The 25,864-nt window shown below is 41.0% G+C and overlaps 1 protein-coding gene across 1 annotated transcript in view; it reads right to left on the bottom strand.

Moving 5' to 3' along the window:
* The window catches only part of DISC1 (DISC1 scaffold protein), a 273,630-nt gene that overhangs the window by 42,982 nt on the left and 204,784 nt on the right, over positions 1–25,864 (bottom strand).

Genomic DNA, 25,864 nt, shown 5'->3' with positions numbered 1-25,864 from the left:
CCATCCTGATTTTACTGAAGTCAATAGAAGTTTTGTTATTGACCTCAATGGGAGCAGGTTCAGAGGCTTATTCATTCCCAACAGCAGTAAATCTGTATTGTAAAACAGTACTCACACAATCTTTTCCAAGTTGTTCTCAGAGAGAATGTTAACACTTCAACTACAATATTATTTGATGCATTAAACATATTGGTCAAACTATACTTTTTAATATATTGGTCAAACTATACTTTTAAGAAAATAATGTATGTAACTTTTCAGATTCTTGCTAGAATGAACTTAGATCAAAATCTAAAGCATCAGCCAATCAAATTTGGGCTGTTTTTACTCTCCCTCAGCCTTTTCTTAATTTTCTTGTCAACTTTCCGCAATCTCACTTTTTCAGTGATATTATACTGTCCCTTTTTTTGTAGCTGAAGAATGAGTTGAAAGATTTAGGTTTAGAATTTCTTAATAATAATTAGTACTTCTACATCTTCTTTCAATCAGAGATCTTAAAGTGCTTTATGAATATTATCCTGAAAGCTCTCCATGTACAGCACTTCACTTGATGTCAATAAGAATTTCATACATGGAAGGTTTTGCAGTATCAGGTATTTAAACTTCTCAGTAGCCTCATGACACACAGGCATATATTATCTTCATTTTACAAATGCTGAATCTGAAACCCAGAGAGGTTATTTTACTTAAGTACAGTGAGTAAGTGGCAGAGAAGGAAATAGAAGCCACATGTCTTGACTCTCATTTCAGTAATGCCTAGATTTTATCTCAATCTCTAATAACTGCAGTACTTTCTGTCAATGTCCTTTATTGTCTATCAGTTGTAATGCAATGAAAGTAAAAATTAAAAATCTATATATTTTATTCCAACTTTCTTGACTAAATCAGTTGTTAGTTTCTCCCAGATATTTGAGCTTTTTACTCTGAATACAGGAATAAATTATTTACCCGGTTAGTAAAATATGTATTGGAGTGACAAATTCTTTGAAACTTCAATATTTTGAGAATGCATGTGTGAACAATTGGGAATCAGAAACTGAGCCACTGGCTTTAGTCTTACAGTTTGTATAGCTGCTTATTTAAAGTGGAATGTGACATGAGATCTTCAAATTGTTGCCTGAATCCCAATGGGTTCTGAGCAATGCTAATTAGAAGGGGGGGAGGGGGAGAAGAGGAACTCTTCAGCATATACCACATAAGAATTCTATGTTCCCTCCAGCCAACACTCCATTATCAAGTAAAATAAGCAAATCCTACTACTTCCTGCAAGAAGGATGTAAAAATCTCATTAAACATATCATTTAAAGGGGTTAACATTTTAAACTGGCCACTGTGTCATCGTGGGCCTGGTTGGTCTAGAGTGCGCCTGCCTGGGGCGCAAAGGGCTCTGCTGGGCTGGAGCAGCTTCCCACTCATGGCACAGGTGGGGGTCTGCTCTAGCTGGGCTGGGAGTTGGTTAACTGGTCACCCCTGTAAGCACGCCAGTAAGGCAATGCTTACTGGGTAACCAGTTAACCCTTAACATCCCTATTCTAGACCAGAGATGGTGCTTGACAGTCACAGCATAATGGTTACATAAAAACTGTAGATGTATATCTGCCAGTTTTCTTGCTTCTTATAAAATATTTGTCAGCACCAATGGATAGGATTTTGTCAGATGCATTTTAGACAACTCAAGACTGGACTTAAAACTTCCAATAGGTAGCTTACTTTGATCAATCAACTTAATAGCAGGCTCCATCAATACAACCAAGATAGAAATAGGAAGTTATGCCATTATTACTGCCAGAAAAACAAACGGTGCCTGAGCTATTACAAAGTACTCTAGTCAACGTGAGTTGATTATGATTAAGAATTATACAGATTCCAACATTCCATAAATACTCTACATGTCTAATACCTTGCATGTATTTTAAGGATATATTTGTTTTGCCCATATATTAGTAAAACTCTGGTACTTCCTGATGTATCCTGAATTTGGTTATCAAATATGTATGTTAATAGACTCTATGTTGCTGAACTTTTCAACTGAAAGCAATAAATGTACAGATGCTTTTAATTTTCTGAATCTATTTAATTCTTGGGGCTATGCTTTCATAGTTTATTTTTTAAATTATTGCAAGTTTAGAGGCATTTAAAATTACTGAAAGTTTGGAGGCATTTTAAACAAATATTTTGATAACTGCAAACAGTCAACATAAAACCACATGTAAAAAAAAGTATATGTGGTCTAATTTTTTGAATATCATAGCATTTTAGTTACTTAAATTCAATTGACTTACAATATTTGGCTTATTCATATTAAATCCACTTTGTAAATGCTTAAGTTTATGGATGTTTTTCATCCCAGTGAAATGGAGGAGTCCCCTTCTTAAAATTAAGCACACTGTAAATCTATAGGGTTGGACCTATATTGTGGACAGGTTAAGATTAGGTCATACTTTATATTGAAGTTACATTTATAATAACATTATGCAATATTAGGAATTGATTAATAGATGTTACACACACATATACACGTATGTATGTTACATAACAGTATGTGTTAAGCACACCAAATAGAGGTACAGGTATTACAAGAAAACTATTGATTTGTTGGAGTTCATAATCTATAAGAACTGATTAAAATATATACTAATCAATTACTGATCACTTACAAGCTACTTATGTGTACTCTTAGTATGACCCAAGATTGTGTGTGTATGTATGATTTTATATATATATATATAAGCGGGGGAAGTTGCCCACTGAGGATTCTTTCCATCTTCTGTAAAGTTTACGGTCTATTTATTTCTTTCATCAGTCTTTGTGTAAGATTCCCAGTGATGTCAACAAGAGTTCTGTATATGTTGCATCAGTAGATTATTGCTTTAAAACTATGTAGAATGCTAGCTGGAAGTCCAGAAAAATAAGTTTCCTACTAAGAGTGCTGCAGACATACAAAAGTTATATTCAGCTCTTGCACACTTTAGCTTGAATGAAAACATATGCCTATGTAAGAATAGCCAAAATATTTTTTATAAAAAGTAACAGGAGCTAGACAAGGAGGCAGCATTTCTTCTAAATCTCATTGCAGCTTTATCTCAGGGATGTCTTCTGATGTGAGTGAAGAAAAATGACTTCTTATTCACAGTTGCCAGAACACTGTGTAGAAGATACTGTTCTTTTGACTACCGAGAGAATGAACCTCTGTAAGGAGTCATATCATGAAAGCTGAGAAAGTGAGACTGCATAATAAAGCTCAAATTCAACAAATATATATTTAAAAATTTTTTGTAGTGGTGGGAACATCAATTACACAGAAGAAAATAAATATCTAACTTAGAGAACTGATTCCTAACAGGGGATAGGGTTGCCAACCCTCCCCCAGTAAACTGTGTAGCAGACTGGCCAACAGGCCAGCTCAGTCCTAAGGATGTTAAGGACTAGTCGACTATCTGATAAGCAAAGCAAAGTTGACTCATCGCTTCCCCTGCCCCCTTGATGACTATCAGATAAAGACAGCAAAGGGGGCGGGGGAAAAAGAGGGTATTTCAAAGTGGCAGCACCACACAGAGTCCTGGGTACAGGTTATATGCAGCGCTGCTCCTCTGAAGCGCCGCGGCAGCATTTCAAAGCTGATCCCGGGTTCTGTGCAGCGCTGCTGCTTTGAAATGCTGCACGGAGGTGGGATCATCCTGGGCTCCGTGCGGCATTTCCACGGAACCCGGGATCAAATCCCAGGCTCCATGTGGCATTTCAAAGAGGCAGCACTGCATGGAGCCCAGGGTCAGCTGGGAAATCTCAGTCTCCCCGCTGACCCCAAGCTCCATGCAGGCACTTCCATTTTGAAATGCACAAGATCTTGTACTTTTCAAAAGAGGAATTCAGAAGTGCCTATCGACTAGCTGAGTAGTCGATGGAAATTCCATCAACTACTCAACTAATAAATTAATCAAAATTGAACATCCTTATTCAGTCCCGGCTTGTGCTGGGTCCAGGACCTACCTGCTCTGCATTTAAAGTGTATCAGGTGCCAGGCAGGTGGGCAGTCGGGCTCAGTTCGGACTTGCCCCGGGTCTGGGAGCTTAGACACCCCTTGCCCCCCCACTCAGACAGGAGCTGCTGCCACCCAGTCTGCAAAGGGAGCTGGTTTTAAACTGGCACCCCACACTGTTGCCTCTGATATAGAGGCAGCAGCACAGATTGGGGGGAGGGGGGAGTCCTCAGGAGTGGGGCCAGAGGGCACTGGCAGCTGGCCCCACACCCAGAACTATAGAATAGTCGAGTAACCAATAAGAATTCATGAGGTTAATCGACTATTCAGAGAATACTAGGACTGGAAGGGACCCAGTACTGTCTAGACCATCCCTGATACACATTTATCTAACCTATTCTTAAATATCTCCAGGGATGGAGATTCCACAACCACCCTAGGCAATTTATTCTCATGTTTAACCACCCTGGCAGTTAGGAACTTTTTCCTAATGTCCAACCTAAACTTCCCTTGCTGCAGTTTAAGCCCCATTGCTTCTTGTTCTATCCTCAGAGGCCAGGAAGAACAAGTTTTCTCCCTCCTCCTTGTGACACCCTTTTAGATACCTGAAAACCGCTAACATGTCCCCTCTCAATCTTCTCTTTTCCAAACTAAACAAGCCCAATTCTTTCAGTCTTCCTTCATAGGTCATGTTCTCTAGACCTTTAATTATTTGTGTTGCTCTTCTCTGAACCTTCTCCAATTTCTCCACATCTTTCTTGAAATGTGGTGCCCAGAACTGGACACAATACTCCAACTGAGGCCTAACCAGCGCAGAGTAGAGCGGAAGAATGACTTCTCATGTCTTGCTCACAACACACCTGTTAATGCATCCTAGAATCATATTGGCTTTTCAATTAACCGATATTTAACATCTCTAGTCCTGAGGTATCTTAAAGGCTAACAAATTTATGGCATGTGAGTAAACCTCCATGAATACATCCAAACAAAACTGGCAACTCTAACAGGATCAGAACTAAAGTTTTGATTAAGAAGAGCACATGTGCAAGACCAAGGAAGCCAACAGCCTCTGCTGGGGCAGGGGCAGGGGCGGGGGGAGAGTCAGCTCTGAGCTTCTGGAAGGGGTGGAGCTGGGAGCAGCCAGCCCTGAGCGCTGTCAGGAGTGTGCCACACCAGCCCTCAATGAACCTGGTGTGACCCCCCCCATCCCTTAGTGCTGTCCAGAGTGATGGCATGGCACTCCAGTGATGATCAAAAGGACCCTGGGCTCAACCACCACTGCTGCAGTAGCTCCTTTGAATCGCTAAGCCCTGGAGGAACTGCCCATTCTGTCCCCCCATGCACACCCATCAGCAGGCCTGTGTGAGTCCAACTGGCATTAAAGACATGGAAGCATGCACTTAACTTCAAGCACATGGCCAAGCGTGTTCCTGAATCAGGGCTTAAATACAAATGTTAAGAAAAAACATGTTTACTACTGATTCATTGTACACACCATGTATGCCTCTCAAAATGTACGAAAGAGAGTGGGCACTAACTTGCCATTCTCCACAAGCCCTGTTCAGGGTGCCTTATTTACCCTTCTGCTAAAAAAAAACTCGAATTGACACTCAGGAGTTTCCCCGAAGTAAAAAATGCCTAAGGAGCGATGAAATGGGTCTGGCAGACAAACATGGAATGTTATTATAAAAAATATGGAACTACATTTAACATCAGCTATCTAGTAAAAAGAGCAGAGGACTGGAATTCAGGTGCTTGGATCCTATTTCTCGTTAAACCACTGACCTATTACTGCGTGAGCTAAGGAAAGTCACTTCATTTCCCTACACCTCTATTCTCCCCCCCCACCCCCCACACACACTCTGTCTATTTCATCTATTTAGATTCTGTTCTTCGGGACAGAGACCTTTTTCTTTTTGTATGTCCATACAGTGCCTAGCTGTCGCCTAAAGGTATCCATCCTAAGGGAGACCAGGGAGACAGCCAGGAAGAACAAGCAAAAGAAAATCAAGTACAGTAACACTTAACCTGCACACAAAAAATCCCATGAAGAACATATTTTAAGAAACCCAGCCTTTTAATGTAGTTTACCACATTACTATTAAGGTTATGTATTAATAACCATGCTTACATTTGAACATTGCTTAATCCTTTAGAAGTTTACTCACATCTGTTCTCTCAAATATTTCTATCCAGATTTCCAGCCTGATTTAATTTGATTCTATAACATTCACTCTGCTCCTTTAGCCTCCTCCCTTGCATTTTTGATGCCTACAACTACACTTTCCACTGCTCATACAAACACACACTTTCTTGTTCCATCATGTGACCAGATCACATGAGGCTTAGGCAGACAAAGTCCTTACAACCCTATTTTCCCTGTCAGGTCTGGGTTTAAGAGTAATCTGGTAGAGGAAAATGATACAGCTGGGGCTCATCAAAACACAGGACTTGGCTGCCACACAAGAAAGGAGGAAGAGGAAAGGAATAGACTGTGGGGAATGGAAAAATTGGGACTCAGTTCCAACAGGGTTGATTTTTTTTTTCATATTGGCCTGAGAGTTTCTCTCACTTCCAGTGAGAGAAGCTGGTTATACACAGCAGTCAGAGTCTCAATTTCACATTTCAATGACTTGTAAAACAATGATGTATATTTCATCTCTACGGCCACTGAGAAAGTTGGAAATGTTGTAAGTTTATTACATAATGTACTCTATACTGATGTTCCCAGGGCACCAAAACTTTGTTTCTGCTGCTCCGTCATTTACAAATTTAACAGCTTTGCTTGTTCACAAGCACTATTAACTCTCTTGTCCATCCAAACACTAGCCTTTACCCAACAAGGCTCAAGGAATCCTGTTTCTTTTCTTCCACAATGTGTCTTTTTAAAAAACATTTCCTCTCCTTTAGAGGCCTCCTCTAAACCCTTCTAATCAATTATTTCCAGGGGCAGCCCGTGCCTATAGGCAAACTAGGCAGCTGCCTAGGGCACCAAGTTACATGGGGTGCCAAATTCCAAACCCTGCCCCTTCCATTTCCCCTTTCCTTTCCAGTGCCTTACCTGGAGCACAACTTCCCTGTGGCCAGGAGGGGGGTAAGTCCTGGGAGAGGCAGAGCGCGGGAGGGAGGAGGGGTGCCCCTGTGCCACAGGGGGTCGGCCCCAGGGGAGGAGGAACGCAGGGGGGAGGTGTTGGAGGAATGCGGGGGTTTCTCCTGCCCCGCGGGAGCGAGAGGGTCGGCCCCGGGGGAAGAGAAACGCGGGGGAGGGGGAGTTCCCCTGCCCCGCAGGAGGGGGGGTCACTCTGGGAGAGGTGCATGCCGGCTTCTCTCTGGGGGAGTAGGATCTTGGGAGGAGGCGGATGCAGGGGAATCTCTCCCCCGGCTGGCACCCTGTTCCCTCTCCCCAGCCCCCAAACTTCATCTCCAGGCCCCTGGCCCCTAGCCACCAGCCCCAGAATTCCATCCCCGGCTCCCAGCCCCAGAACTCCATCCCCAACCCTGGCCCCCAACCCTCAACCCCTGGCCCCCAGCCACAGAACTCCAGCCCCAGCCCCTCGGTCACCAGCCACAGAACTCCAACTCCATCCCCAACCCTCTGGCCCCCAGCCCTCAACCCACTCGGCCCCCAGCCCCCCTCTCACCAGCACAGAACCAAAACCTTCAGTCAATATCTGCCCTTGGGGTTGGGGGGGAAGGCGCCGATTGCATGGTTCACCTAGGGCGCCAGTTGCTGGCAGCTAGTCTAGGGCCGCCCCGATTATTTCATTTTCCTTTACTCTCCCCTCCCACCTTTTCTCAACATAGCCCTGCTGCTCCTAGGTCAGGGGTGGGCAAGAGGCTGCCAGCAGGCTGGATCTGGCCTGCCAAGCCACTGGATCCAGCCCACGGTTGTCTCACCAGAACCCTTACACAGAGAGCAGCTCATGCATTAAACAGCAGGCTGCTCTCTGCTCTGGATTGCTCAGAAGGGAGATGGGAGACTTTGCATACTGTTCCTGGCCCCCAGCAAAATCTCTCAGCTCCCATTGGCCAATTTACAGCCAATAGGAGCTGAGAAATTTTGCTGAAGTCAGGGGATACCACATGAATCCTCCTCCCTTCCTCTCCCTCTTATGCCCAGAAAAAGCTTCACATGGAGCAGCCAGCCAACTAAGCTTCCTGCAAAGCTGCTGGCTGGGCACCACCTAGGTAAACACATCCCAGCCAAAGCCTGCCTCTGGAAGCTCCCCCCACTACCTGCTCCAGGCCACAACCCAAACCCTCTTTACCCCCTTCTTCCAGGTCACAAATCCCTCCCAGGCCTTGAACCCCCTCCTCTACTCCTTCCCCAGGCTAGAATTCTCTCCTGCACCCCAAGTCCCTGCCCCAGATCACAACCCCCTCCTTCACTCAAACTCTTTCTCAGACCCCACAGCCCCTCCTGTACCCCAGTTCCCTGCCCCAAACTCCTTTCTGCACCCAATCTTCATACCAGACCCCCACACCTCTTTCATAGAAGTTGGCCCTTGACCACTTGCCAAAATCTTGGAAGTGGCTCCCCATTAAAAATTATTGCCCACCCCTGTTCCAGGTGGAAGAATAGCCTTGAGGATTCCACTCCTGCCCCAAGTGATGGCTAGAAACTGAAAAAAGGAGAGCTTCAGGCAGAGGCAGCGTACAGTTGCCTAGATGCAGCTCCATTTAGAAGCAGCACGGACATTTTGCTGCTTGTAGGGAGCTGCCTGAGGTGAACACCATCCAGATCCAGCATTCTGATCCTGTGGTGTATGCACACAGAGCCTGGAGCCCCCATCCTGTGCCCCAAACCCTCAGATCTGGCTCCCCCCCTGAAGCCCACACACCCAGCTGGAGCCCACTCCTTGCCATTATTCCAGTTAACTCTTAAGTTTACTAGAATATTTGACTAACAAGCACCCCTCATTCCCGCAACCTACCTGATAACAAAGCTTTTACTATGACATTGCTAATGTACCATTCTCAGAACCATCTTTTTCACTGGTACCTTCCCATACCTTGATTCTACCCATCTTGCTGTAGTGTACGCCCTATGTATTTGTACAACCTTGTATGGACATGCATATTTCATGGACCTTACCTCTCTCTACTCCCTCCCTGCTCCTTCCACCATTTAAGAAATGACCACCCTTGGTAAAGATTTTTTTTCTATACCTTTGGCTGCTAGAAACAGCCTCCAAATTCATCTATCTCAGACAAAAACATTTTCCCAATTTCCCCTCCATCTCCCACCCCCCCCCAATTATTCATTATTTAATACTACAATTTTATTATTTGGAATAACTCTGTAAAGCTTGTGATATCTGTATGAAAGATGGTATACAAAATATACATGTATCATATTGTATAAATTACTTTGCTGATTAGATCTAAATTACATGATTTTCATATATCCTAAAAAGTATTTTATTTGTAAGCAAGTGTCATTAGATTATTTTACCATCTTGCAAAAGATTCTGATATCAATACCTGTAAAGAACTACATATATAAAACATTGTTCAATGAGATACAGCGAAGGAGGAAGCTTTTTCAATCCATATAAAGAAATTCCTTTTAATATACTAAGGCAGTGGTAGGGAACCTAAGGCTTGCCTAGATCAGGCCCCCTAGATTGGGCCACTCACCCCTGATTTTTCTGTGGGTCAGTGGCCCTTGTCCCAAAAGAGTTCCCCACACCTGTACTAAGGGCTTAGCTACACAAGGATAATAAGGAATTGTGTGAATTTAAAGTGACTTTGTTAAACTGCATTACGCCCTTAGTGGATATTTTCAAAGTGAATTAAGTTAAACCAAATTAAACCCACTTTAATTGGGACTATGAGGATCCTACAGAGATTTAATACACTTTAATTGATCCAATTTAACAATTCATCTGTATTAACTTTCCTAAGAGTTTCCATGTAGACAAGCCCTGAAAGTGACTCTGAATACAAGAATTTACATAGGTCTATTACTGTAAATTTATTTCACAACTGCTATACAATTAAGGACAAAATTTTCAAACATGCCTAAATTACCAAAACAAAATAGAACACAAGAGATTTGGGAGTGGGAAACAAAATGCAGTCCACCATTTTGTTTGTATTACCATCTGAAATGCACACTCTTGAAAATTGTTCAGTGAAGGCCAGAACCTTATTGTTCAAAAAAGCCCAGAGTCAAGGCAAAAATAGTTTACTGGAGAAAATGTATTGCTGGAATGTAAACCAGGAATAACTTCATTGATAAGTGGTTCCTATTTTGTTTCAGAATTCTACCCTTTTTTCTTAACTCCTTTTTGCTTCTCTGGATATTGACTTCTGGACCATTTTCATGAAGGGAAATGTTATGAACACGTTGACTTAAATGATTAAACTTAAATTATGCTCCCTCATGTAAGTCCATCCTAACACACATCTCCACCAATTAAATTGCAAACATTTTAAAAAATGAATGCTTATTATTGTCACACAATGAAATCCATATTTTAAAAACTTCTGTATTTTTAAATGCATCTCAAGTTCATTTTCTCAACCTTTACAATGAATAATAGCATAAGTTGTTTTACTTGTGTATAGAATTTGTTTAGAATTTTTTGGTCAAAACATTTATAACTTTGTGTAGCAGTGAAACAATATTAAAAGATGTAGTTCCTATTATGCTATCAATATACTGACTGCACACTGAAATATAAATGGCTGGCAATATTTTCTGTGAAATGTTAAAAAGATTAAACCTATCAACAACAGCCATTATCCACTCCTCATGTCTAGGAAAAAACATCACCTGCTGTATCCACAGTATACAAGAGCTAAATTGAAATCTAAAAAGAACCTGATAATATTATTTCCTTCTTTTCCTTACCCATAAAAGAATAACAAACTGACATTCTGAGGCCATAACTGACTTCTTGGAGTTTATGTGAAAGTAAAGATTATGTAACTACTCTTTCTGTTCGGTGGCACTGTTAAAGAAAATAAAGGGAAAGTGCAATTGGTTTGCTGAAAACTAATAATGGTTTTATTATGGATATTAAAAAACAAGACAGTGCAAAACTAAGCAATAACAATTAGAAAACACATTTGTACAGGAGTCAGAGAGGGAAATTAATTTCTATTTTCTTTTCATCTGCCACCTATTCATTTTATCTGGCACAAAACTTTAATCATGGCCTGTCATTTTTCTATCAATATTCAATGTCACTATGTTATAGTTAAATTATGTCTGCTAAAAAACACAAAATGATAGACTTCTGCAGTTTGCTGTTTTCACTTTGATTCAATGCAAGGTGAATGTTGTGATTGAACTGACATGGCAGATGCAGGAAATTAATTTACAAAGAAATAAGTAGCAAGCATTTACTACTCAATTTAGTGCTTCTACTTACCGTAAAATGTTTTTACCATATTAACTATAAGGTATGGAATTTATTGTCTCTATTGAAGACCATTTTTCTCTTTTTGAAGAAATGGAGAAATCTAGTTTCTCCATTAAAACATCTACTGTAAATAGATAAAATAGGATAAAAACTTAGCTTTAGTAATTGGGCGGAAAGCTACCAGCACTCTATGCAATTTCTCAACACTATTTTGTCATTCATCTCATCTCTAATCTGTTAAAAATACCTTCAATTTGCTACAGGCACACGTTAAGTCCATCTGCATGTTGCCAGCCAGGAGGAGCTGTTGGCACGGGGCATTTCCTGGGAGCAGAGCCCTGCACATCAGCGGATACTTATCTGCAATTAGATATTTGTATCCACACAGGGCTCTATCGTCCACTCTTGGAAGGGGCCAACAAGCCCCTGTGGCATGGGAGACAAGAGGCATATGGCTCTGCACACTGCCTCTCTCTGCTGGCACCACCTCTGTCCATTCCCATTGACTATAATTTCCTGTTCCCATCAATAGCATCTGCCAGGGGTGGTGTTTACAGGCAGGAACAGTGATCTGAGACTGCTGCTCCCCCCACCAGGAACAGTGGGCCTCATTGGTCAGTCTTAGGAGTGGGCTAGTGGCATAGGGCCGGGCAGCAGGCAGGGAGCCTGCCGAGTACCAGTTGCAATTGACTGGTTCCCCAGGTTCAACAAGTTGAATGTGATTGGCCAATTGGTGACCACTGCTATTCTGACCTGTTCTTTACAGCTACATCCCCCCTTGTACACAGGCTAATCACACAGTAGCATGTATTTATTGTCCAGTGATGCCTGGAATTGTCAGTATTTTATGTCAGGTGGTGTACAAACACATAGGGTGTGTCTAGACTACAGAGTTTTGTCGACAAAAGTGGACTTTTGTCGACAAAACTATACCTGCGTCTACACTACCGCTGAGTTCTGTCGACATAACGTCGACAGAACTCAGCAGTTTTGTCGACGCTGGTAAACCTCATTTTATGAGGCATAACGCCTTTTGTCGAGAGAGTTCTGTCGACAGAAGGTGTTATTGCATCTAGGGTTGTGTCTAGACTACAGGGTTTTGTCGACAAAGCAAGTTGCTTTGTCGACAGAACTGAATGTAGTCTAGACGCTCTTTGTCGACAGAAGCTTTGTCGACAGTATCTGTCGACAAAAGCCTGTAGTCTAGACGTACCCATAGTTATAGGAGTGGGATGGATATAGCTTTACTGGCATTGATGGAGGATCTCCTGCAGTCAACAGATTGTGGGCAAACATGCATATTCTTCCCTCCTAGTCCTCTCTTCAGCATCACTGTCTACTGAGAAACTTCTGTTCTGCCTGAGAAAGATGGCAGGGGCTCAGAGGAATGCACTAAAATAGCTTAAGTCTTTCCTGGCGTTATGCACCCAAAGAGTCATCATAGGAAACTGCAACTACAACACTGCTCACTTGTAAAGTTCCTTAAGGATCAATTCTCTCTCTTCTTTTATAATACCAACATGAAGACACTAGATGAACTGGCAAAACAGCATAGATTCAAGAGCCAGCAATATGGCTTCAGCTGTGACAACACAGCTTCATCAACCCTCCACTGTACATGGCCATTCCATTTCAACCAAAGTGGGTCCAGAGCTTGGACAAAACTGATTCTTAAATGAAAAACGAGCTGGCTAATGCTGAACCTGACCAAGACAGTGGTGATGATGATGAGCAGAGGAAAACACTGTGAAGAGTTTGTAGGCACAGTGGAGTCTCCTTTGATTGAAGTCCCCAGGGCCTCATGAAATGCATCCTAGAATATTCAGGAAGCTGATAGAGGAGGTATCTGAGCCTTTAGGTATCATCTTTGGAAAATCATGGAAGTCGGGAGAGATTCCAGAAGACTCAAAATGGGCAAATATAGAGCTCATCTATAAAAAGACAAATAAGGACTATGCAGGAAACTGCAGACTAGTGAGATTAATTTCTGTTCCAGGAAAAATAATGGAGCAAATAATTAAGGAATCCATTTCCAAACATCTGGAAGATAAGGTGATAAGTAACAGCATGGATTTGTAAACAACTCATGACAACCCTGGTTGTCTTCTTTGATAGGATAACAAGCCTTGTGGACAAGGGGGAAGTGGTACATGTGGTATACCTAGACTTTAGTAAAGCATTTGATATAGTCTCGCATGACTTTTTCAACAAACTAGGGAAATACAATGTAGATGGGGCTACAATAATGCGGGAATGTAACTGATTGGGTAATCATTTCCAGAGAGTAGTTATCAATGGCTCAGTCTTGCTGGAAGGGCATAGCAAGTGGGGTTCCACAGGGAACAGTTCCGTTCAGTATCTTCATTCATGATTTAGGCAATGGCTAGAGAGTATGCTTATAAAGTTTGTGGATGATACTAAGCTGGGAGGCGTTGCAAGTGCTTTGGAAGATAGGGTCATAATACAAAATGATCTGGAGAAATGGTCTGAGTTAAATAGGATGAAGTTCAATAAGAACAAATGCAAAGTATTCCTCTTTCGAACAAATAAGAACAAATGCAAAATACTCCACTTTCGAACAAGCAGTTTCACACATACAAAATGGGAAGTGACTGTTAGGAGCAGTACTGCAGAAAGGGATCTAGAGGGGATAGCAGACTCAAGTTAAATATGAGTCAACAGTGTACACTACTGCAAAAAAAAGCAAAATCATTCAGGGACACACTAACAGGAGTTTTGTAAGCAAGACATGAGAAGTAATTCTTCCGCTCTACTATGCACTAATTAGGCCTCAAATAGAGTATTGTATCCAATTCTGGGTACCACACTTCAGGAAAGATGTGGAGAAATTGGAGAAGGTCCACAGAAGAACAAGAAAAATGACTGAGGATCTAGAAAACATAACCTGGGAAGGAAAACTGAAAGAACTGAGTTTGTTTAGTTTGAAAAAGAAAAGACTGAGAGGGGACATAACAGCTTCCAGTACCTAAACGGGTGTTACAAGGAGGAGGGAGAAAAATTATTCTCTTCAACCTGTGATGATAGGATAAGAAGAAATGGACTCAAAACTGTAGCAAAGATGATTTAGGTTGGACATTAGGAAAAACTTCCTAACTGTCAGGGGTTAAGCATTGGAATAAATTGCCTAGGGAGGTTGTGGAATCTCCATCATTGGAGATAAACCTCCCTTGCCAGTAATTTTTTTAGCAGGCTGGCCAGCAGCCCTGCTCACTCCTGACTCACATTGGGTCTGGAACCTATCCCTGCTGTGGCTCTGCATTTAAAGTATATTAGGAGCAAGGGGGGCAGGCAGCCAGATTGAGTTCCAGCTCGCTGATACAGAGGCAGTAGTGTGGAGTGGTAGGGGGGCTCCTTGAGAGTGGAGCCAGAGTGCACTGGCTGCCAGCCCCACACCCGGCAACTATAGAATAGACGAGTAACTGATAAGAATTCATGAGGTTAATCAACTATTCAACTAATCAATATTTAACATCCCTACATTTAACTGAAATACACATACCAGATTTTTATTTATTTTTCTTTTAAAAATTAGGGTTTTTTTGTACCTATGCCCTAAGAATAGGTAAGTAATGAAGGTGGGACTGGAGTTTCTGTCAAGTAAGCCTGATCTTATATGCATCTATAAGATAACAAAAGGAAAACATGTAAAGAGGCAAGCAAAGAAAAACAAATCCAACAACGAAAATGGAGATGAAAGGATAAAGTGGATACATAAGGCAAGTAGAAACATGAGGAGGAGAGAGAGAAAAATAATCAAATAGAAAAAGACCAGAAGGAGAAATAGGATGACCTATCTCCAAAAGAACTAAACTGAGGCTGAAATCAAATAGCTCGATTAAAGATAGGAAATGGGAAGTGAAGGGAGAAGTTTACAAACAGAAAAAAGTAGATGTGCTCATTTTTACAATGAATAGTTTTCAAAGTTGGTTAAAAAAGCAGATGATACCTCCTCAATAGGACAAGGAAATATAACAAAAATTGTTCAAGAATATTCTTTTGACTAAAACCTACCAATTCACATTGTCACTATTCACAGCTCCTTTTTTCTTAAATTTTTAGATGGGCAAGCTTTTATTCATAAAGTATACGAAATCAAAAGTGTCAAGAACATTAGCAAGGAATAAACATTCCAAAGAATGCTCACACAGAAAGCACTTTATCGGCCATTTGGAATCATTCATACAATAGGTTAGTTGAACAGTTATAAAGTTTGTAAAAAAAATTATAAATAGGGAAAGGGAAAACAACTCTGGAAATACATTCTAGATTGTGAAGATTTTTTCCTCAGAAAGAAATCTGTATGAAAATAAGATTTTTTATTTCATATGCTCTTACAGCTGATTACTTACTTGAAATGATAGATAGTGAAATGATAGGTAGATACTTAACTTAACTCATGATATCATAACCTTTTCCACAGCAAACAATTGCAAAGTCTCAAAGAGAGGATTATGTTTCAGGTTAGGAAAGAACATCATGAGAAGATAAGTTAAGGAAAAAAAAAACTATTTTCATGACACCATCTCACTCAAGATGAAGAATAAAGCAATGGAAAAAGAAAATATGTAATAATACCAAAAAAAAAAAAAAGAATTGATTCTCCATATAATAGCTTTCAATCTTCTCAATGTGGCTTTAGTAGTACTTCAAGGCTTTTTAGATCACTACTGTAGAAGACAATTGGGTTTGTTCTTTTTTGGAGTTATCAGCTGAAGATAACTATCTATATGATGCTTTAAAATCATAATTTTAAAATCTAACAGTGAAATATTTCTGCATCAAAATGCTTTCAGATGCAACTAAAAGGTGTCATTTTCTATTAATGTTGTAAACCTATTTTGTAATTTAGATATGATATTTAATTTCTGTGACAGCAGTTGCCCCCAGTGTAGTAGATTTTCAATATAAAAGACAGCTATACAGGCATAACCCTGAAAACCTTAGTCACTGACACTAGCAGTCCCACTGACATCAGTGGCTCTCTTCAGGTGGGGAGGAACTATTCAGACAAGTAATAGTTTGTAGCTTTGGGCCTCTGGTATGTGTTTTTAAAAAATATTTATATGCATTCCACACTAAAAATAGCAGTGTAGATATGAAAAGCACACAAAGCATAACTAAGGTCTTACTTGAATTGCAGGAGGATTGTCAAATAATTGCAGCTGAGCTGTAGACAAGGTATGGAAAATCACAGAGAAGTAATAAGGGGCCTTAATTAATTGTAGTAATTTTGAAAAGCCAGAGAAGACGTATTTGCTTAAAAAAAAATTGCTGAAACAACATAAACACAACTATTTTGTTATGCCTTCTAATTTTTTTTTATAGCCAGATATTTTGCTGCAACTATATTACAGTTGTTTATGCACAGGGCTGACAGCCTGAGTCCCAGTCACTGTCAGCTTGAATAAATGGGATTCTACTGTACTAATAGGGGGAAAGGTTTGGGATGCAAACCTCAAAATGTATCAAAATTATGGACTCTGGAAAGTGAGCAAATTAAAATGAAAATTGTGGTGAAGTCTAACATTGCAGGATCCGCAATATCGTAAATTAAGTAGGGCCATAGGCATAATGTATTTCCTACTTACAATGTGCATAAAAAAGGGCTCTGTACATGCACCAGCACACCCAAGTCTTTCAGTTTCTTTCTGAGCTCTAAGATCAGCAATACCATAAAACAGCAGTGTTACTGGCTTGCTAATGAGACTGCTCAGCTTGCCACTTTCAGAATTCTCAAATCCAGCTCTGCTACATGATGCCCATCTGCATTTCAGTAGATTTTATCAAGGCCATATTCTGTGGCATATAAAATGACAGAACATGTACATAGGCAGTGTAATGATTTCAATGATGTTTTGAGATTTTTTTTTTTTAAATTCTCAGTATGATGGAAAGCAATGCAGCTCTAATTTATCATAACTAGACCCCCAAGCAACAGGACATTTACAAAACACAGAGGGATTGTCTCAATGAAGATGAGAACATCTGATAAATAAAAAATTCTGTAGTCTAGGAAATCAGCTTGCTTTCCAAATACGTATCCTCTACCCACAGCCCCTCTCACATTTTTTCTGATATGCTCTAGGTAACTATATGTTTCCTATTACCAGAATAAATGAGCATCTTCTATTCCATGCAATATTTCTCCCTGTAGCAGACAGATCCCACCGCTCTTTGTAACAAAAGGAGTGAGTTTATAATCTAAATCTTTACTTTGTCCAGTTGTGATCCTTAAATGTTTTACATCACATAGGGGACACTGGTAAGATAAAAATCATATTCAATAACAAAGGAACATGTACTGTTCCCTCCTCATCTATGCACAGAGATGAAAGGTATTCAGAGTATTGGTCCAACAGTTCTGAGCAAACACATAAGGCATGAAGTTGGAAGAGGAGCCAGAGTAAAATCATTCCCTTCCTCCCTCAGGCTCCATGTGCTATTTGGGTAAGGCTGGGCAGGGTGGGTGAGGAGCCTGGGGAAAGTCACTACATGGCATCATCCCATGAAAGACTTACAGATTCAATCACCTCTAGGGTTAGAAGGGACTGCACTTGGGATGTAAGCCACTAGTCGACTACCAGATAAGCAAACGCTTACTGAGTAGTCTAGTAGGAATTTGACTAGTCGCTGCCCCCCCCCTTGCTTCTACCAGAGAAAAGTTGGTGCTAGCTTAAAAGTTGGTTCCCCCTAGCACCGTCTCCACAGGGGACAAAGGAGGCAGAGGGCAGTGGGGAAACAGCATGAGTGTGGATTGAAACAGTCCGGCTCACACTGGTCCAACTGCTGCTCCTCTTCCTTTAAAATGTACAAGAGCCGAAGGCAGCTCCTGTGCATTTCAAAGGGAGAGAAGCAGCAGGAACCCGCTGTGTGTGTGTCTCTGAAATGTACAGGAGCCGCAGGCGGCTCTTGTACGTTTGAAAGGGAAAGGCGCAGCAGGATAGCGAGTGCCTCCCTTATCAACTAATCAAGTAGTTGATGGAAATTCCACCAACTATTCGATTAGCTGATTAATCAAAATTTAACATCCCTATTGTCTGAGGGAGAGATCTGTCTTAATGTATCTCCTGTCTGAGGAGACTCTTGTGAGAAGGATCAATTGACAGGCACAGGGAGGGAAGGTGAACATCTTAAAGTCCAACTAAGCACTTGGAGATGATTCACCTGATTGTGTACATGCTCTGTTAGACTGTTGCTCCTTTATTAAATATGAGTACAAGTTATCCTAAAACACACACACTTCATGCTCCATTAAGCAAGCAGCTACACAAATGAGCACAGCATTGCTCCAAAGAAAGACTGCTATCATTGCCTATACTGTGGGTCCACACGTTGCCAAAAGTCACTATTAAGATAAAACAAACACTGCAGAATGGAAAAAAGCAAGACAAATAGCAAGTGAGAATCAATTAAAAAAAGGTTTTGTATGCATTTGCAAGGTTACAGGGTTGTGTATTGTTACCAAATAATGGCAAAACACGTTCTCTTCAATATTTCAGCTTACTGGCAGTCGTATTAATTTATTTTGCCATTTGCAGAATAGAGAAAACAATTCAGTAAAACTGCTTCATGTAATTGTCACCAGTTATCCTTTAAAAATGCTATTCTTTAAAAATAATTTTACATTTTTATCTGAGAATTAGAGTAATGTCCTATTTCTATGGTGAATGGATGTCACAGAATAATCTTTTGAGGCTTGGAGTACTGTACAATCACATTATATTCATTCAGCTCAAGAAATGTCATCTTTATATCAACTGGTATAAAAAATGGTTTCCTGCCTCAGGCAGTTGTGATAAGGGAGTTGGAACCCATCACCAGGTGGGCTATAAGATATCATGGCATGCATGATAGCACATAAAGCGTCTGCTGTTCACTATTTTGTAGCTAATGTTCTCACAGCTGGCATATGACTAGGGTGGCTGGGACTAAAAAAGGGGGGAGGGAATGTGTCACTAGTAAGGTATATTTTATCTAACTTGGAACAGTTAAGTGAATCAAAACCAGTGTACTTAGAAACAATGGGTTAGATTTTTTGCTGAGTCTCTTGAAGGTGCCACATAAAACTTGAAGCATTGGGGAGGGAAGGGCAAAAGTAGCTTCAAGTCACATTAGCACAGTTCCAATTCTGAGTTATGTATGTAAGAGGCTAAAACAGCATCCATATTATTTATGCAGACTGGAGATTTCTCTATATTACTGCAGCCCATCTGTGCTCCCTAGAATGGCTCTTCTCTGAAACTTGTGAGGTGACTTATTTTGGGTCCTGGCCAATGCAGTGTCTCTACCTAGGGAACCCTTCATCAGAAAGTTGTGAGGCTTTGTGTGCAGCAGCATACAGAGGAACCACAATGAGAGGGAAATTTTGCCCACTAAGTATGTAAGAAGTTTGTGGATGAAAACCCACTTTGATTGAAAGCAAATTCTTTTAAACCCAGCTGAAGAGGAATGACTCCACGTGTCTAAAAACAACAACGCCAAAATTTGATAATCTGGATGCCTAGAGATAGGCTCCCATATTTAGGCACCTATCTAAGATTTGCTTTACTTACAAAATGCCTGAGAACTACATGTTTATACTCTTAACAACTTAGATCTGATTCTGCAGGTTGTTCCACATGAATCCTCTGTCTGAGCACAGCCCCACTGATCACGAACTGGGCTCTGCCAGTCCATAACAACACAACTTGAAGGATAGGTGACGTAAACAATAGCAGACAAGTTTGATGACATACTTGAAAAAAGTTTAGTTAAGTAATGATGGAGCTGGTCTAATACTATGTTTCAGGTTTGTGCTAATACTAGGTTTAGTCTTTTCATGATGCTTTGGTTTTCACATTCTGAATGTGTTAGAAAAGATAACTATTACAATTTTTGGGACCTCTTGACTTTCTATTTGATTTCTGATTTGCTCCGTTAAGATATTTTCTCTCTTGGTACACGCTCCTGCACAGTAAATCTATCATAGATATGGCAATAGACAGGGCAAGTCTCATGTTAACATATGTGCCAGACAATGTTTAATATGCCATAAAACCCGGTTGTCATGAGGCAAAAGTTAAAGATTTTATGGCAGAATCAGCCTAAGAATGTTGTCGTCTTAGTCCTGCAGATCAATAAGACGACATTATTGGACTGATTATGCCATATTTGCTTAATGTTTTGAGGTTTTATAGGTTATCATTGATTGACAGGGCTAGAAGCTGCTATCATGTATCATAAGAGCTGGTATATTCTACATATTTTTAAGGATATTACTTAAGGTTTATTATAATTGTTTGAAATGAATTAGCAGATCTTTAGAGATCTGCAGCTTCAGAGGAACTTTTAAAAATAAACCTTGTTGTTTTCTCACCCTGACTCTTACAAAGTACAGGTTCAACCTCTCAAATCTGGGAGAGACTGGCAGCGCCACAGATGTTGCTAGAACAAAGGGCCCTGGCGTGCAGTTGCTGGGAAGGCCTGCTTTGAGGATCTCTGGCACAGCACTCCTCATAATACACCGCAGAATATTCGCCTTTTTCATAACTGCATCAGATTGTAGAATCAGATTCGTGATTACTATAACTTCCAGAACTTTTTTTTTTTTTGGCAATACAACTGACTAGACAGTTATTCCCCATTTTGTAACTGTGCACTTGATTCTTTTTACATGAAGTACTTTGCACATGTTTGTACTGAATTTCATCTTGCCATATTAAGATTCTTCAATTTGTCAAGATTGTTTTGAATTCTAATCCTGTTTTCCCAGCTTCTTGCAAATGATAGAAGCATATTCCGTACTCCATTACCCAAGTGTGACAGGGTGGACTAGGCTCAAGAAATATTTCTAGAGAAAAAGCCCTAGGGGAGTGGCCCTCAACCCGGCCTGGGAGAAGGTAAAGACTGCATACTCCAGAAGGGGGTTTGTTTCATCCCATCTATAGACTGAGTGTGTTATAGCCGGAGGGCAGAGTCATTGAAGACCCACCTAAGAAACCACTGACCAAGGGGGCGCTCACAAGACATGGATGCTGACCCAGGTACACCAAATCATTAATGAAAATACTAAATAGTTCCAGATTCAGGAACGACCCCTGTAGATACAGCCTCTCAGTTTGCCAGTGAGCCATTAATAACGAGTCTTTGAGTAAGGTCTGTAAACCAGATGTGCATCCATCTTACAGTAATTTTATCAGGACCACATTTTGCTTATGTGGAGCTGTGTCAAAAGCCTTGCTAATATTAAGATATATCATGTCTACTGCTTTCACTCTACGCACTAGGCCAGTAACTCTGTCAAATAATTAGGTTGATTTGCAATTATTTGTTCTTAAATCCATGCTAGCTAATCCTTACAACCCTAAATTGATTGTTTAATCATTTGTCCCAGAATCTTTCCTGATTTTATAGTTAGGATGACTGGTCTGTAATTCCCCAAATTCTCTCTCTTTCCTTTTTCAAGACAGGTACTATGTTTGCCCTTCTCAAGTCCTCTGAGATCTTAACCCATGCTCCAAAGATAATTGTTAACATCTGCAAGATTGCTTCAGCTAATTCTTTAAGCACCTTAGATGACTTAAATACATCTAGCTTATCAAAATACTCTTTAAACTTGTTTGTTCCATATTTTGGCTTCCCTCTTATTAATATTTATTGTGCTAAGTATCCGGTCCTCATTAACCTTTTAGAGAAGACTGAAGTATAATAGACATTAAACCCCTCTGAACTTCTATATGTCATCAGTACCTAGTTTTCCTTCCCCACTAGATGGAGGACCTATACTTCCCTTATTTTTTTCTTGATCCTAACCTATTTAAAGAACCTCCTCTTACTGCCTTTTATGTTCCTTGCCAGGTGCAACTTTCTTTATGTTTTAGCTTTTCTGATTTTGTACCTTCATGGTTGTACTATTCTGGATAGTTCTATGATGTTCTAAAAATGCCTTAACCCCATCTCTTCCTGATTTGGTAAATAATCAAATCCTGCTGTAGCAGGTATAGAAGATGAAAAGTAGCACTGGAAAACTTTGCAGGTGAACTTAGAAGTCGAAAAAACAAGGATTCTTGATTAATGTGGGGCTAGAATTATGACTAGGGTGCTCATCATTAGCAATTCATCCAGGCTTCTGTTTTTGTAGAGTTCTTTTATGAGCCTTTTACTATTCTTCCTATTTTTTCCTTCACATTGGGATAGTTTTCAGTTGTGCCTTTAGTCTTGTCTCCTTAAGAAACTGCCAATTCTCCTGAACTCCTTTTTCCCTTAGATTTTCTTCCAGTGCAGCATTATCTACCAGTTTTGAGATTGTTAAAGTCGTCTTTTCTGAATTCTATGGGCTTTATACTGCTGCGCTCACTCCTTCCTTTCCTTAGAATCATGAAATCTATTATTTCATGATCATTTTCACCTGAATTGTGTTCCATTTTCAGATTTGCTACCATTTCCCCTCAGCTGGTTAGACTCAAGTCTAAAATGGCTGTTCCCTTGGTTATTTCTTCCGCTTTCTGAAACAAAAAGTTGTCCTCAATACATTCTGATAACTTACATCAAAATACAACATTTCCAGTATTACCTTTTCTATCTGATGTCAGAGTAGATAAAATCTCCCATTACTGTTCTGGATAGTTCTATGATGTTCTAAAAATGCCTTAACCCCATCTCTTCCTGTTTTGGTAAATAATCAAATCCTGCTGTAGCAGGTCTAGAAGATGAAAAGTAGCAATGGAAAACTTTGCAGGTGAACTTAGAAGTCGAAAAAACAAGGATTCTTGATTAATGTGGGGCTAGAATTATGACTAGGGCGCTCTACTACAGGCCTTTCTACAGCATTCTTAGGAGTCTGGGGAGGTCAGCAACTATGTATAAAGTAAATACATAGGTCACAACTATGGCCCACAGTTACTATAGCATACAATCATCTTTTTATTGGTCAAACAAGACTGGAAGACATGGCATTCATTCTTGACATGAATAGCTCCACCACCAATACTTCCCACTGGAAAGTAAGGAGAGATGTGAACACATGCAAATTCCATTCATATAAGTTAAGGTAGAATCTGATGAATCAATTTCTGTGATGTTCTTTGAACCCTTGATATGCCAGGCTTTCACACATAAGAAAATGAAAACCTAAGACAGTCAACTGAGGATTGCCATGGAGCATGTTACTAAACGTCATTGCTTTTGGCAGCTGCCTCTTAGGCATTGTCTAGTCTAGGAAAAAACATGGTGACAAATACTAGATACGACAAGGCAGTTGTAATTTTAACATGAGGTTAAGTAAACAGTAGGCCCCCTCATAGTATTTACCTTGACCTGCTGCTAACACATCTGAAAGCTAAAAACTGTCCTGACTTCACTAGGATTTTACCCAGTATTTGTTGCCGTATGCTGGCAAAAATGAGCTAAGATCACACCTTTTTTTCCTAATGTGCAAACACCTTGTAAAAGCTCAGCGGGAACCTGGTAGTCAGGAATGGGATAGTAACTTCTCTGTTTCTCCCCAAGAGGCCTTCATTTCTCCTGCTGAACACTGACTAGCACCTTAAATTTCAGGAAATACTTCCTTTTGGAAACAAAACAAACAATTCCACGGTTCATGGTTGGAAAGTGTCCAAAAATAAGCACATCATCTATGCTGTTAGACCTTTTTACTTAGGCAACCCTTCTGGGGATTGACTCTGCCACTGTGGAAAACTGAATATACACTGACGCTAAAGGGAAATCTACCTGTTAATCCAATTCATCCATTTTAGTATTAAAGTATTCTGCTAAAAGAGAGCTAAGTAACATCCTGGTTACTTCACGAGGAGATATAGAAATTCTGTTGGCTTAATACAATGCAAGGAGCTTAGCCACCTACTTAAAAGTAGCAGATCTGAACTGCCTCCTAGGAAAAGAGAGCAGGAACAACTCGTTGTAGACATATTGAAGTAGGAAAGTTATTTTTAGGGGAGGGAGTTGATATGAACACATGAAGATGTGGGGGTCATGAGTTTAGGATGGTCATATTAATCACAAAGCAAGCTGCAAGTGAGCATTGAACCTCATGCCAAAAAATCCTGATAAAGCCCATTATATCATATTTCATATATTCTGTGTAATGTCACATGTTTTAGAAAGGCTACTTAAGAAAAGTTTTTGTGAATTTCTAAAAAAAAAAAAAAAAAAAAAAGATTTTCACTCTCTCTGCTTATAAAATCAGATGTCTGTCTTACCACAGGTACAACTTTTGTAGGGCTCAGAGAGCCTGACAAATTTTCAAGAAAGGCCTAAAATAAGGGTTTTTTTTTATATCATGACTTCAAAGATATATCTGAAGCCCATCCAAATTTAGAAAAGGGTGCGGATACCACTGAAATGCAAAGCATTTTCTCTTTCCGGTGAATAACATGCACATTTCTAGCCCTATGGTTCTTGGAGATAGGAACTATTCTGTTCTTATAAGTGTCAGTTCTAAAAAAAAAAAAAAAAAAAAATCTATCACTAGACAGTCCCTACCTCGGAACTTGGACAGCAAAAGGAAGTTTTTTGGAGTGTATTGCGGGGGAGGAATGGGGTACAGATTCCTCTTTTGGGAGAACCTGTTTTTCTGAATGTTTACCTTTTTTAATCGTAGCCTTTTGAAGATGCTCAGGTGTCTGCCATGTTAGACTAAGTGAGATGGACAGTGAGCAGAGGGCTGGTATAATTGTGAAAGATGCATGACAAATGAACTAATATGACTGCAGGAATGTATGTGCAGATCTTCAACTACATGTACAGTAAACTTCCGATAATCCAGCACCTTTAGGACCCAAGAGGTGCCGGACTATCAGATATGCCGGACTATCAGAAGGGGGGGGCTATGAGGGGTCTGGAGTGGGGTGGGCGGGGATGCCACCTCAGACCCCTCATAACCTCCCCTTCTGATAGTCTGGCTCTGCCCCAGGCGTCCCCGATTCAGCCGCTGCTGGTCAGTTTCAGCAGCGGCTGAATCAGGGACGCCTGCGGCAGAGCAGCTGGGGTGTTGCCGGGTTGGTCCGGTAGCGCCACCTGTTGGCGCTGAGAGACCAACCCGGAAGCACCCCAGTTGCTCTTGGGGATGCCTGGGACAGAGCATTGGGGTGCTGCCGGGTTGGTACCGTAACGCCGCCCCTCGGCACTGCGGGACCAACCCGGCAGCACCCCAGCTGCTCTTGGGGACACCTAGGGCAGAGCAGCTGGGGTGCTGACGGGTTGGTCCCGCAGCGCCGAGGGGCGGCGCTACGGGACCAACCCGGCAGCACCCCAGCTGCTCTGCCCCAGGCGCCCCGATTCAGCCGCTCCTGAAACTGACCAGCGGCTGATTCTGGGAAGCCCGGGGCAGAGCAGCTGGGGTGCTGCCGGGTTGGTCCTGTAGTGCCGCCCCGCAGCACTCCAGCTGCTCTGCCCCAGGCGTCCCCAAGTCAGCTGCTGGTCAGTTTCAGCAGTGGCTGAATCGGGGAAGCCGGGTGCAGGGCAGCTCCACTTGTCCAGCTGCCCCAAGCACTTCTGC

Source organism: Pelodiscus sinensis, chromosome 3, assembly GCF_052426305.1.
Source record: "Pelodiscus sinensis isolate ZL-2025 chromosome 3, ASM5242630v1, whole genome shotgun sequence".
Classification (NCBI taxonomy): domain Eukaryota; kingdom Metazoa; phylum Chordata; order Testudines; family Trionychidae; genus Pelodiscus; species Pelodiscus sinensis.
The sequence above is the reverse complement of the archived record's forward strand: the minus strand, read 5'-3'. Positions and strand labels throughout refer to the sequence as shown.